Below are 14,596 nucleotides of genomic sequence, written 5' to 3'. Positions count from 1 at the left end.
CTGCTCCATAACTTCGCTACTAACACTTGAAAACTCATAAAGTTGGGCCTCGGGCGTGGGAAAAGTTTCAGGAGAGTTTAGGTGTAACTTCCCATTTTCACAAACAATTTTTTCTTCATTATTAATTAAGGTAAAACACTATGTTCATAAAATCCAAGTTAAGAAAACTCATTTGTTCGAAATACTTATATGAACACCGGAAAAATATAAGTTAAATGCGGAACTCCAATGTTGTTGATAAATGTGTACAATCACGCATTCACCTTCCCACAATCATAAAAGGGTACCTGAAAAAAATTCAATCAACAACTAAAAGCCAAAGCGTAGTGAGTTCCCCCAATATACTACACACCACAATATACATACAATGCATGTACACGTGAGCCTTCAGTCTATCTAGACCGCCTCACAAGGCCTAAAACATACCCGGACTGCTCACCTGATTATCAAGGTTTGTAGTTTGTAATTTTCTTAAACTGCATTATGTGGTGCAGTTTGCGGTTTTCAACTGCATAACTACGATTTAAACTACACACTGCATGATAAGATCAACGTACTTTTAAGTCTTTGATCAATCATCAACCACTACAAGTTAGAGAAAAGCAGCACACACAAATAAATAAAAATTGATGATGTTGGACAGATTGACAATTCTGGAGTATTTTAATCATATCCGACTCCCCACAAAATTGATGACGCTGGACAGATTGACTATTATGGAGTATTTTAATCATATCCGACTCCCCACAACTCTTATTAAGGTAATTTAAAACGATCTAAAAAGAATACACAACTATCTACAACTTCTATTCGTTATCTTTGTTATAATGAGCATGGAAGTTTGAATCAATGTGCTAATTAGGCATGAGCATATGGACCGTTTGCGTAACATACCGAAAATACTAAGTAAAAAAAATATTTTTAGAACTCCCAAATCATATAATTTTTTTAAAGTCCAAACAGAGTAAAATATATCTCTCAACATTAGAGTAAATCAAAATATATAATGCGGAAATAAACTCCAAGGGATGCAGTGAGATCAAGTCAAACCCTTCCCTTTGGAACCAGAAGGGCCTGAAATGTTTAAACCACAAAAACCGTAAGTATAAATTTAGTGAGCTCCCCAAAATACCATATACCATACAAATCAGTAGGCAAAACCCTGAGGTATATTCCTGTAACATCCCAAAAATACGGTCCAAAATTTTTCATTTTTAATTATTAAATAAACCATAGTTATCAAACCATTCCATCAAAACATGACTCAAAGTATTTCAAAACATTATTATCAGGGTTTCCAAATCAAAACATCAGAGTAAACATCCCAAGCTAAACATCACGAAGTGTGCAATGCAGTCAACCCGAGCTCTTCTTTTTGCAACAGGAAGTACTTGAAACCAAAACTGAAAACCGTAAGTATGAAGCTTAGTGAGTTCCCCATACTACCACATACCATACACATAATCACATATATTGGGCCCTCGCCCGACATTAGACAGTGTCCGGCATCCGGCCCCGCCTGAAATTGAGCCCCGCTCGGTATACAAATTTGTTTATCCCAGGCCCCACCTGTCACTAGGTCACGCCCACTATACACAAACAAACATTATCATATAATCATGCTAGCGCATAAAGAAGTATACACAGTACTGCATGTTCCAATCCTAAGGCCTCTGTGACATCCCCAAAATCACGGCCAGAAAAGACCGATTTTGTTTATGCTTTATAAAAATCAGAGTACTTCGTTTCATAAAAATGTTGCGGAATTTGTTCCCAGAAAAACATGATAAATACGTTATCAAAACATTTTCGAAGAATCATATTTTATTTATTTTAAAACGTTTGGGATGTCATCGTTAATACAGAAACATAAGCATAAACAGAACTTACTAGTGATCTACATCTCTTTAATCTCTCAGTGTAATGTGACTTCATGACAACACCTGTGACATAAATAAACTGAGTGGGTCAGGTTGGGAAACCTGGTGAGTACATAGGGATTTCAATCCCACAATGTTATACCATATATATAGTTTAAAACTCACAAAATATACCATTTCACCATATATATAAACAACTCTTATCCCACCCCGTCGATCCTCACAACGATACTATCCATATTCTCGGACCTAAGGTTAGCCGTTTTACCTAATCCATACTCCCGGATCGGATAAATGACTTTACCTAATCCATACTCTCGGACTAGGGACAAATGACTTATCCATACTCTCGGATTAATGATGAATGATTATGCCTAATCCATACTCTCGGACTAGGGACAATGACTATGTCTAATCCATACTCTCGGACTAGGGACAATGACTATGTCTAATCCATGCTCTCGGATCAATGACATATACTAAAGTTCTATTCTCAGGGTATAAGTCACTCATACTCGTAAGAAAATACTACCCAATATTCCTCATAGTTAATTTAGGTTTACTCTTCATCCTAAATCATCATATATAATCAGGTATATTCTTTAACATGTATTTCAGGCAACATCAATTAACTCGCACATAAACACATAATTAATACTTCAATAAATACTTGTATTAAAATCATGTCCATGAAAGGGACTATGAACTCACCTGGGGAGGTGGTGACTCGGCACTCGGACAACACTTCGTTACTCTTAAAACAACTTCCTCGACAAAACCTAATATCATTACCACTAGAGTTTAGTCTGACGTTAACCGCGACAAATTAATAGTCTAGCTATTAGTATTATTATATAAGCGTTAAATAACACTCAATATAACTCATAATAATAGCCCAAATAATTATTATAAGGTCCTAATAACATTACTATATTGAAACATAAGCTATACTAAAGATAGCGTAGGCATAACTTACTTACAGCGGGTTTTCTCGAAAACCGGGCTTCGCTGGAGCAGCGTTCCCGAGCCAAAAGGCTCTTTTCTCGGGACTCCGGGAGCCTCGGTTCTTCCTTCGGGTGCTAGGGGGTTTACCTAGGCTTTTAGGGGGGTTAGGGAGGCTAGAGAGAGAAACTAGAGAGAGAAAGTGAGTTTGGGAGGTGTGAAGAGAAGGCTAGACCCGACACCTCTATTTATAGTGAAAATATATGATGGACTCGCCGAGTAGGGGGACCTACTCGTCGAGTTGGTCCATGTGGTGGCCTTCTGGTGGTGCCACGTGTCCAATTATGGTGGTGTCACGTCACCCCCTATCGCGTATCAGCCTTCGAACTTAGAAAAATCATAACTCTCGCATACGAGCTCCGTTTTCGATGTTCTTTATATCCACGCGTAGGTAAAATCAAGATCTACAACTTTCGTTTAGACTTCGTTGGCTAATTCTTGACCGATCTCAAATTTAACAGTAGGAGGCGTTAAGACTGTTAAATGACCGCGAAGAATTCGTAACTCCTTCATACGAACACCGTTTTTGTCCATTTTTTTACTGTTGAGTTCCTATTAATGAGATCTTTAATTCTCATTTAGGTCGCGTAAGCCAAAAACCGCTCGAACTAAAATTCGAGTTTCGGGTCGTGCACTACTAAGCCGAATCTTAGAAAAATCATAACTTCCTCATACGAAGTCAGATTTGGGCGTTCTTTTTATTGACGCTCTTAGTTTAACATATTCTACGACTTTCGTTTAGATTGCTAAGGCTAAATCTCGCTCTATCGTAAATTCACTATTTACGCTTCCCGGTGTCGTGCCGGTTTTGCCGTAAAACTTCGACGGGCCATAACTTCTTCGTTATAACTCGGATTTCGACGTTCTTTATATGTACGGAAACCTTGAGACCTATTCTACAACTTGGTTAATACTATTTATTATAAATAATCTTTTGCCAAAAAGTCATTTTCGACACTTAGTCTCTAAATTGACTAGCCCGGATCTGCGGGCGTTACAATTATCTCCCCCTTAGGATGATTACGTCCTGGAATCACCAACGAAACAGGATTGTAATGACTCCATACATTATCTCTTCATCCTAGGTAATAACTATAACTTCTATGTTGCTTCGAATGAGTATCTAACTCTTGGACTCCTTGACTGCAGGCAGTGCTCGGTCTTGCACCTGCTCTTTAGACTTTCAATCATGACCTTCGTGTCACAACCTCATTCTTTATCAGAGACTCCTTCTTCTTCTTAACAAACTTAGAATAAGTTAATTTGATTACTACAATTGATCGATGTGTCATATTCTGATGACCTATCATTGTATGTAACAACGCTTAGACTCAGGTCTCTTAAAGTCAAATTCCGGAATGGAATATGTCTTCCTTCATGGTCTAATGTGATATAATCACATTTTAACATGTAGCATTTCTAGCTACCAACTTCTTTAACAACGAGCGCGACACTTCGCTTTGATTTCAATCATTTGGTTTAAGTCGGACGCTACATCAAACTTGGTTCTCTGAACCATGTAACCTACTAATCGTAGTCGGACTCAATGTGATATGACCACTAGGGTCGGAATATTATCAATCTTCTTAGTTATTACCGAAACTATGGGTAATAACATACTTGAATAGAACGAAATCAATTACTAGTTTCTTGGTAACCTTGTGACTTTCCCTGATCCAAGTGTGAGTCCTGTGCTTCCTGTAGTATAGGCCTCTACTACGATTCACACCTACTCATACTTGTCCCACGTATTGTCCCGCAGTTTTCCAAGTCACCACACAAGAAAATCACATAACAGCTTAACACATCAAATATCAAAACGAAGGTTTATTACTCCTTGAAACTATTACATAGGTGTTCAAGTTCACCCTAGACTATGCCTCTATTAGGCTACATCATATGATTCTATGGTTACTTCATAACTCGACCTTCGGATGTCAAGCCTTCACTCCTGAATCCTCGCATTGTCATCTGCTTCGTCAAGGATCATTTGAAATGCTCTCACCTTTGGTTATGGTGGCACATTTTGCTTTGTAGCCCCCTCTTTCCTTGGGCGGTCTTGCTTGAAGTGTCCCTTTTCACCACACTTAAAGCAGACTTCTCTCTTGGTTGTGCATTCGCTAGCATAATGACCAGTCTTCCCGCATTTAAAGCAGGTCATCTCCTTAGAGCATTTCCCAACGTGCTTCTTTCTGCACTTGTCACACCATTGTGTTCCTTCTTCGAACTTCTTTGAACCAGACTTCGAGAATTTTCTCTTCTCGTCGGACCTTGAAGACCCTTCAAACTTTCTCTTCTCGCCAACCTCAACCTTGTTGGCAGCTCTTCCCTTAATCATATCCTCCACAGACTTGGCAGCCCAAATAGCTGCCTCCAGAGTATGTGCCTGACGCACTGGCACTGCGTACTCCCATGGAAGTCCCTTTGCGTACTTATCAATTTTCGCCAGCTCATCCGGAACAAGACGCAAGGAAAACTCCATCTTTTCTGTGAAGTTGTTCGTGTATTCATCGATTGACATGCTTCCTTTCTTCAAGGTTAGGAACTGGTTCTCTAGCTTGAGTAAGTTTTGAGCTGAGCAGTACTTTCGTTTGAATTGCACCAGAAACTCTGCCCATGTCAGTTGCAGGGGCTCATTGGGGTTCAAAGTCTTCCCTAGGGTATTCCACCAGCGAACAATGCCTCCTCTGAATTGACGTACTGCAAACGTGGTTTGTAGCTTGCCTTTGCAACCACATGTCATGAAGGCCAATTCCATCTCTGAGATCCAATCCATGACCCCGATCGGATCTTCCTTCCCAGTGAAAGTTGATGGCTTGCAAGTTAGAAAATCTTTGTACTTGCATCCATTCCTCTCGACTCCTTCATCTTGATTGTTCCTCCTAATCACCGGGGGATCAGCTTGACCAACGATTCCACTGTAGTTCTCCTCCTCAGTCTGCCCTTTGTTCAACTTGGGCCGTTCGATCTGAATAGTCGCTTCCTCTCGATTTTGCTGGAGCAAACGTCTGGTTTCCTCCATTTGACGATCCAACATCATTTGGATCAATGCTTGCACTCCGACCATCGTGAGGGCAACAGATCCCATAAGAACTCTGCAGTTAAGCGTGCTCAGGCGGGAGTAGTACCAGGATGGGTGACCCCCTGGGAAGTCCTCGTGCCGAGTGGCCCAAAGCGGACAATATTGTGATACGTGCCAGAGGGGGATGTTACAAATGGTATTAGAGCCAGGGCACGGGTCGATGTGTTCGACGGGGACGTCGAACCCTATAATGGGGGGTGAAAGTGGGTTAGATCTGATCCCACATCAGTTGGGAAGGAGAACTAAGCATTCCTTATAAGGGGTGTGGATACCTTCCCTATCACAACGCGTTTTAAAGTCATGAGGGCAGCAGATCCCATAAAAACTATGCAGTTAAGCGTGCTCGGGCGGGAGTAGTACCAGGATGGGTGACCCCCTGGGAAGTCCTCGTGCCGAGTGGCCCAAAGCGGACAATATTGTGATACGTGCGAGAGGGGGATGTTACAAATGGTATCAGAGCCAGGGCACGTGTCGATGTGTTCGACAGGGACGTCGAACCCTATAATGGGGGGTGAAAGTGGGTTAGATCTGATCCCACATCGACTGGAAAGGAGAACTAAGCATTCCTTATAAGGGGTGTGGATACCTTCCCTATCACAACGCGTTTTAAAGTCGTGAGGGCAACAGATCCCATAAGAACTCTGCAGTTAAGCGTGCTCGGGCGGGAGTAGTACCAGAATGGGTGACCCCCTGGGAAGCCTCGCCTATCATGGGCCCCACCCCTACTCTACTAATGACGAGATATGAAACCCCGTGCACACTCAGCTAGTGATGAGATACGGGACCCCGCCCACACTCACCTCCCTACCAGGAACATACAGGTATCACAAAGACAACAAATATAAATAAACATGCATTCATTCATCGGGTACCACCAGGCATCAGACCGTAGTTCGGAAACAAACATATAAACATTCCTCGGGCCCCGCCCAACATCGGACCGTAATCCGGAAAGCATACAGACATTCCTAGGCATCGCCCGACATCGGATCGTAATCCAAAAATACATAAATATAAATATGGGCCGACATTGGTGCCTTCGACCCATTCAACCAGGAGGAAACTCACCTTGCAAAGCTGAATCTCACAGTAAGGAATCTCTAACGGCTGCTCCGACGACTCCCTGAAATATCATTACCAAAATAACACTTAGTCAAAAACCAATAACCCTTCTTAGGGTAAAATGACCATTTTACCCCTGATCTAATTTGGTCCATGCCTAAGGCCCAAAACCATAACATGAAAGGCCCAATACTAAGTAGACTTCCTAAGCCCACTATTAGCCCGCTAATGGCCCAATCTTTTAAAATGGGCCCAACCCTCTAATGGGCCTTACCCTAAAGCCTAAACATGTTCTTATCCCTAATTATCTGCTTTCTGATGGCCCACTAAGGCCCAAAGCTAAGGAGTCCAATGAATGGCCCAAACCGAAGCCCAAAACACAACTAGTCCATTGACTGAGTATGCGGGACATACTCAGTTATACACTAAGTGTATAGGCTGTTTGGCTTGTACGCCCAACGTACTATCCTGTTAAGCCAAAATCCCAAAAAGAGCTTAATCCTTTAAGACTTGAAGTCCCAATCACAGATTTTGTAACGCCCCGTTCTAAAAGTATTTATTTATGGATTCCCGAGATCAAGAGTATGGGCGTTTCGGTCTTTTATGGGCAATGGGTTTCATTTGAGAAGGTTTCGGACCGGGGTGTGTTTCTAGAAGCGTAGGGGTTCTCGCCACCTTTTCGTGGATATAAAGTTCGTCGGGAACGGACATAGAATAAAGGAGTTATGACACTTTGAAGATATTGACATTTATGGCCCTTAATGGAAAAAGTGGACGAGGAAGGCCATGCATGCAATTTGGGACACGCGTGGGTACGGACAACGTAGGCTGGGTTATGCCCAGCGTAATAGAGTAAATGATCGCGGGTGCAAGGACGCGTACGACCAACATACGCTAAGAGTCATTAAACCCTAATTTTAGGGCCAACCAATATATAAGGAACATAAGGGATCAACCCCAACCTCCTTATATGTTCCCTTATCCTCATAAAAACCCTAGATAGCCGTTCTATCTCCATTGTTGGGTGTGTTTGGCCTTGTGGATCTTAGTTTATCAAAGAAAAGCTTAGAAGAAGAAATAAGAGGTTGGCAAAGAAGGAACCTTGGTGGCTGGAGCTTGTAGATCTGAGATAGCATCACCTTTTGCAACTATTTGGAGGTATAAAGTTCACAACCTTCCTTGTAGAAGCATATATCTAGTTGTAGGGAGCTTTGGGATCTTTTTAGCTCCAAATATTTGACCTTTATGGTGTAACCTCGTCCCAAAGCTTGGGATCGCCACCCTTAGAGCTTAAAATGTCCCATAAGCAGTAAAGTCTTGATTTTGATGGTCCTATTAAGCCCATGCATGAGATCTAGTTCCCTTTATGGATGTAGAAGATCGCTTTGGAAGTGTGAGTTGATTTGAGCCATATAAAGCCACTAAGTTAGTGACTTTATGGTTTATGGCGTGAAATAAGACTTCGATCTGAGTTGGTAGCTTCTGAATCGAGGTATTCAACTCTTAATAGAAAAAGGACTAAACAAGGGAATTACGCTGAGCATACGTGCATGTACGCCCAATGTACTCGCCATTTTGCCTGTACGCTTAGCGTACATGGGGGTACGCCCTGCGTACTCTGTCTGTATGGATCATGAGTTTTGGGGCCGTGGTTTGAGGCGTGTTTGGGTATTTGGGCCTTAGTGGGCCATCAGAAATCATATTATATGGGCCAAGGAATATATTTTGGGATTAGGGTGAGGCTCATTAAGGGATTGGGCCCAATATAGCAAATTGGGCCATTAGTGGGTCACTAATGGGCTTGACAAGCTTACCAAGTGTTGGGCCTTAGTCATGGACCAGTTTGGGTAAAGGGTAAAAATGGTCAATTTACTGTTAAAAGGATATTGTTTTGGGCTAAGTCTTGTTGTGGCATTGATAGTTCGGGGGAGGTAGAGGAGCAGCAGTGCAGGGATTGTCAGATAGCAGCCAGAAGGGTACCAGTAGTGTTTCAGCAATTCAAGGTGAGTTATCCTCTGTAACGCCCCGATTTTCAGGTAATAATTTAAATAAAAACGTTTTTGGGATTTGGCCCTACTCGACGAGTTGGTTTCCCTACTCGTCGAGTAGCAGCGGGTCGGATCGCGAATTAAATGGCCTACTCGGCGAGTAGGAGTTGGAGAGTGAAACCCTAAGTTCCAGGGTTTGCACCCCTATTTAAAGAAGATCAAACCTCTCTCAGTTCTTTTTCAACCCCCTTTGCATCTCTATCTTGTGTGTGTGTGCCCCCTTTGTGCGTTGAAGTTTAAGAGAGGATTTTTGGTGGAAATGTTTGGTGAATCAAGTGATTTACGGTTTTTGAAAGGGGATCAAGTTGGTATGGCAATCTATGGGCTAGATCTGAAGTTGTAACTTTAGATCTGGACCCCCTTTGGATTATTTGAGCATAAAGTTCCAGCTTTAGTCGAGTGTAAGGTCCCCTTGGTCCATGAGCACCTATTAAGGGCTTGGTTTTGGCATTTGGAGCTTGTAAGGCAATGCATGCACGTAAAGTTTGAAACTTTACGTGATAAGCAGGCTTAAGGAAGCTAGATCTACAGTTTGGGGACCTTGCCATGACTTATAGGCGTCTGGATGTTAAGTTGACTGAAGGAACTCGGCGAGTCGCAAAGCCGACTCGGCGAGTCATATGAAGATATGCATTGGACCCGGCGAGTTGGATGAACAACTAGGCGATTCAGTTGAAGGAAGACGTAAACTCAACGAGTTGGTTGAACAACTCGGCAAGTTAGATGAAGTTAGTCATGAAACTCGACGAGTTGAAGAACAACTCGGCAAGTTGTATGAGTTTTAGCCAAGGACGTGTTTGCATGTATACCCGTTGAGTTGCAATGAGGAAACTCGACGGGTGGCCTTGAGACCTGATCAGGATTCAAAGGAACTCAACGAGTCACCCCGATGACTCGGCGAGTTGGTGTGTGCTTCAAGGACTTGGCGAGCCGCCGAGTGTACTCGGAGAATTGAGGTCAACATGAACTGTTGACCTTGACCAAGGAATTTGACCTTGATCAGGGATTGACTAGTAGGTTATGGGGTGTCTCATAAGAGTAAGAACTTATGAGTATATTGTGCTATGGTTATAGGTGGTGGAGCCGGTGTCAAGTAATCCGAAAGTTGGAGTTCACATTTCTATCGACATCTGCAAGGTGAGTTATCTTCACTATATCAATAGGGTCTACGGCACCAAGGCCGAACCTTTATGGTTTATATCATGGTTTAGGATGGTTGCCTTGAAATTGCCATGTTAGATTTCATCCTGGTTTAGGATGGGTGTTATGTTATTGCTTTGCTAGAATTTATCCTGCTTAGGATGGTTGTTACACTAGAGATCGGTAGTTACAGTATGCTGCATAAGATTCTGATCTGTTGGATTGGAATCAGGATATATAGTATGTTATGTTTATATGGCCTGTGAGGATTGGTATGTTAGTGACCTGTTAGGTCCATACTCTAGCTATGAGTGAATGTCACACCCCCAAACCAGAATGGCGGAAACATTCGGGGGTGGATGACTTCATGTAGTATCACAACCATTGAATATTGTAAAGAAAGTAACACAACCATCACATATATAATGAAAACGTATGTTGTTGCGTTATACATAATAGCAAAAGAATATTACAATGAGATGATAAATGTTCAATAATAAAACATCTTTAGTGTTCCTTCTCCAAAAGCTGGTGGTTACCTGTATTACTGATTCCCTGAGAAATACAAGTGGTTTCGAAAAAGTGTCAACAATTAAGTTGGTGAGTTCATCAGTGTTTTGCATTGAAAAGTATGTCCTTTTTGATAGTAAATCGATGAACGAGGTTTTCAGAAAATCCAATATTTTCTATAAATGATTTGAAAAGTTTCCCGCGTTGGAGTGCATTAGTGTTTTCCATGCTTGAATAATAGTGATAAAATTTGTGTTAAAAATAAAATGGAAAACTGAAATGCATGTATGAATCTCGTAAATCTAACTTTTTTTTATACTTTTATGTGAGTTTTATAACCATGCTATTGACATTGATGGCATGTAACAACGTTCTTCAGGCGTTGGAACTGTTATGACATTTGTCACCCCAGGCCTGCCTGCCTAGCTGTAGCTAACAGCTTAGGTGTGGGATTGTCAATCCCGTATAGATCTATACACAAGTATCACGCTCCCCCTACAAGGGATTATGGTATATAATACAGGACTTAATAATGCATACTCGAACGTACGTGAAGCTGTCTCACATTACTTGGTATAAACAGATTTACGATAATAAAGACTTTACTTCTTTTGAAAGCATTTCATTTGTCGAGATGTATATGTAAAATGTATGAATCACTTGAATACTACACTCATTATAGTTTGTCAAAAGTATGTTCCCATTTGGTAATAACAACTTGGTGATATAATAGCCCTTTAAACATAAAGTTATTTTTGTATCAAAACCCTATAAGAACGATATTATAATTATGTTTATAAAATGATACTTTGATTTGTAATGTACTTGTATTCCCCCCCCCTTAAAACGTGAAAAGAATTGAAAAGTAGGGGTATGAACTCACTCGTTAAGTTTTGAAGAGAGAGGCTAGAGTTGAGCAGAACTTCGACCGCGGATGGTTGCGTCGTCGGGCTCTTCGGGGGTCTCTGCAGCGTAAATCTTTCGTCGGGGGCTCGAGTGCGGAAACCAAGGTCGTCGGGATAGCTTCTTGTGCTTGGAAGTGTGTGAGAGTAACTGGAGATTTGAGAAAGTGTGCCTAAACTCGCAGCTGATGCCATCTATTTATAGTGCTGGAAGAGTGAGTACGCGGGGCGTAATTTTGGAGTACGCTGGGCGTACTCACGTACGTGGCGCGTACGTCGTTACGCTGGGCGTAATATGGCGTCATGGCTTACGGCTCGGGTCTAGCTAAGCGTAGCTTGGGCGGGCCGATGGGACTCGACTCTGGGTCTAGTACGCGGGGCGTACTCCCAGAGTACGCGGGGCGTAATCCCTGCTTCCGACTTCTAAATTCCGTAACTTTCGCGTACGAGCTCCGTTTTCCGCGTTCTTTATATCCACGCGTAGGTGAGATTATGCTCTACAACTTTCATTTAGACTCCGTCGGCTAGTTTTGACTTTATTTTTAATGATATATTTTTAATAGGCCGGGCCTCCTAAAGTTCGTTTAAAAATTCATAGGTTCTTTATTCGACGTCGGTTTTCGTTTGTCTTTTTATTGTTTTATTACTACTGAGGAGATCTTCAACTTCCGTTTAGGTGGCGATAGCTAAATAACACTCGATCTTAAATCCGAGTTTTTAGCTCTCTACTATTGTTGTGAAACTTTGAAAATCCGTAACTTCTTCATACGAGGTCCAATTTGGGCGATCTTTTTATGCACGCTCACCTTTCAACGAGATCTACGACTTTGTTTTAGATACTTAAGGCTAAAATGTATTTTATTGAGATTCTACTTTTTATGTCAAATAATGTTTTAACGTCGTGTCGTAAATATACGAGTGGTTATAATTTCTTCAATATAACCCGGTTCTGAGCGTTCTTTATGTTTTTGGAAACCTTGGCATGATATCTAATATTTGATGCATCCCAACTTAGACACTTGAACACTTTATTTTCGAGGTTAATTTCGTTGTTTTTAGCTTTCGAGTGTTTACAATGCTTTTTGGGGAAAATAGGGTTGTCACAGTGAAACTCTATGATTGACGCTCAATGAGATAGAAATGTTTGCTATGTGTACATGCCAGTATATGATAGTATGCGTACATGGTTAGTTACTTGTTGGCTTGGTTGAGGCGGTCTTGCTTTGTGCTGAAGGCCAACACACCCTCTGAGCGGTCCGGGGAGACTGTAGGCCCACGCGGTGGACCAGTCATGCCGAAGGCTCGGGATAGATTCAGATAGACTGTAGGCCCAGTAGGGCGGACCAGTCCGGCCGATGGCCCAATATGTATGTTGTTTGATTTTTCGTATGGCTATGGTTTCTGCCAGTGTGGTATTGGTATTTTAGGGGTAGCTCACTAAGCCATCGGGCTTACAATTTTCATTTTATTGTTTCAGGTACTTCAGGAGAGCGAGGGAAGGCGAAGGCGTGACCGTACCGCTCCACATCCTCATGATCTATTATGGGCACACCATGCAGTCGTACAATTTCTCTGAGGTATGTCCTTGTTAACTTCTCCAATTTATCCGTCTCTTTGATCGGTAGGAAATGTGCTGACTTAGTTAACCTGTCGACAATTACCCAAATGGTGTCGAGTCCGCTTGTTGTCTTGGGTAATTTTGTTATGAAATCCATGGTTATCCGCTCCCACTTCCATTCGGGTATTTCTGGTTGTTGTAATAAACCCGAGGGCTTCTGATATTCTACCTTGACTTTGGCACACGTCAGGCATTTGCTCACGTAGGTAGCAATTTCGGCTTTCATGTTTTGCCACCAGTACATCTTCTTGAGATCGAGATACATCTTATCGGAGTCGGGATGTATGGAGTATCGAGTTTTATGGGCTTCGTCCATAACGATTTCTCTGAATCCACCAAACTTCGGTATCCAAATTCGATCCATGAAATAACGAATTCCGTTGTTCTTGGTCTCAAGGTTCTTATCCATTCCCCTTAGGGCTTCTCCTGTCACATTTTCGGATTTCAAGGCTTCTATTTGGGCTTTCTTGATTTGCGTGAACAGGTGTGAATGGATTGTCATAGTTAGGGATTTCACTCGGCGACCTGAGTACTCCTTCCGACTGAGTGCATCAGCCACTACATTAGCCTTTCCAGGGTGATATCGGATTTCGCACTCGTAATCACTTAGTAGTTCTACCCATCGCCTTTGTCTCATGTTGAGTTCCTTCTGGTTTAGGATATGTTGGAGGCTTTTATGATCAGTGAAGATGGTACATTTTGTGCCGTAGAGATAGTGTCTCCAAATCTTCAGAGCGAAAACGACTGCTCCTAGCTCAAGATCATGCGTTGTGTAGTTCACTTCGTGCGTCTTTAGTTGTCTTGAGGCGTAGGTGATGACCTTCCCTCTTTGCATTAAGACACACCCAAGTCCTTGGTTTGAAGCATCACAATAAACCACGAAGTCCTCCATTCCTTCTGGCAAGGTTAGGATGGGCGCACTACATAAGGCTCGTTTTAGTGTCTGGAATGCGCTGTCATGTTTTTCTCCCCAGTCGAAGGTCGCATTTTTCTGGGTTAGGGTGGTAAGTGGCTTGGCAATCCTTGAAAAGTTCGGTATGAACCTTCGGTAATACCCGGCGAGTCCCAAAAATTGTCGGATTTCTGTAGGGGTTCTTGGAGTAGTCCAACTATCTATTGCCTTTATCTTGGAGGGGTCCACGTGTATTCCTTCTTTGCTTACAACATGTCCTAGGAAATCCACTTCCCGAATCCAAAATTCACATTTGGAAAATTTTGCGTAAAGTTTCTCTGCCCTTAATGTTTCCAGTACTTGGCGGAGATGTTTATTGTGTTCTTCCTGGCTTCTTGAATAGATGAGTATATCATCTATGAATACGATCACGAATTTATCCAGGAAGGGACGACATACT

General features: G+C 42.1%; 1 pseudogene; it reads left to right on the top strand.

The window, feature by feature from the left end:
- Positions 1-5,936: 5,936 nt before the first annotated feature.
- On the top strand, positions 5,937-6,051 carry LOC128126512 (5S ribosomal RNA; annotated as a pseudogene).
- The last annotated feature ends 8,545 nt before the right edge of the window (positions 6,052-14,596 follow it).

Source organism: Lactuca sativa, chromosome 5 (genome assembly GCF_002870075.4).
Source record: "Lactuca sativa cultivar Salinas chromosome 5, Lsat_Salinas_v11, whole genome shotgun sequence".
Taxonomy (NCBI): domain Eukaryota; kingdom Viridiplantae; phylum Streptophyta; class Magnoliopsida; order Asterales; family Asteraceae; genus Lactuca; species Lactuca sativa.
This window is presented reverse-complemented; position numbering and strand designations above follow the sequence as displayed.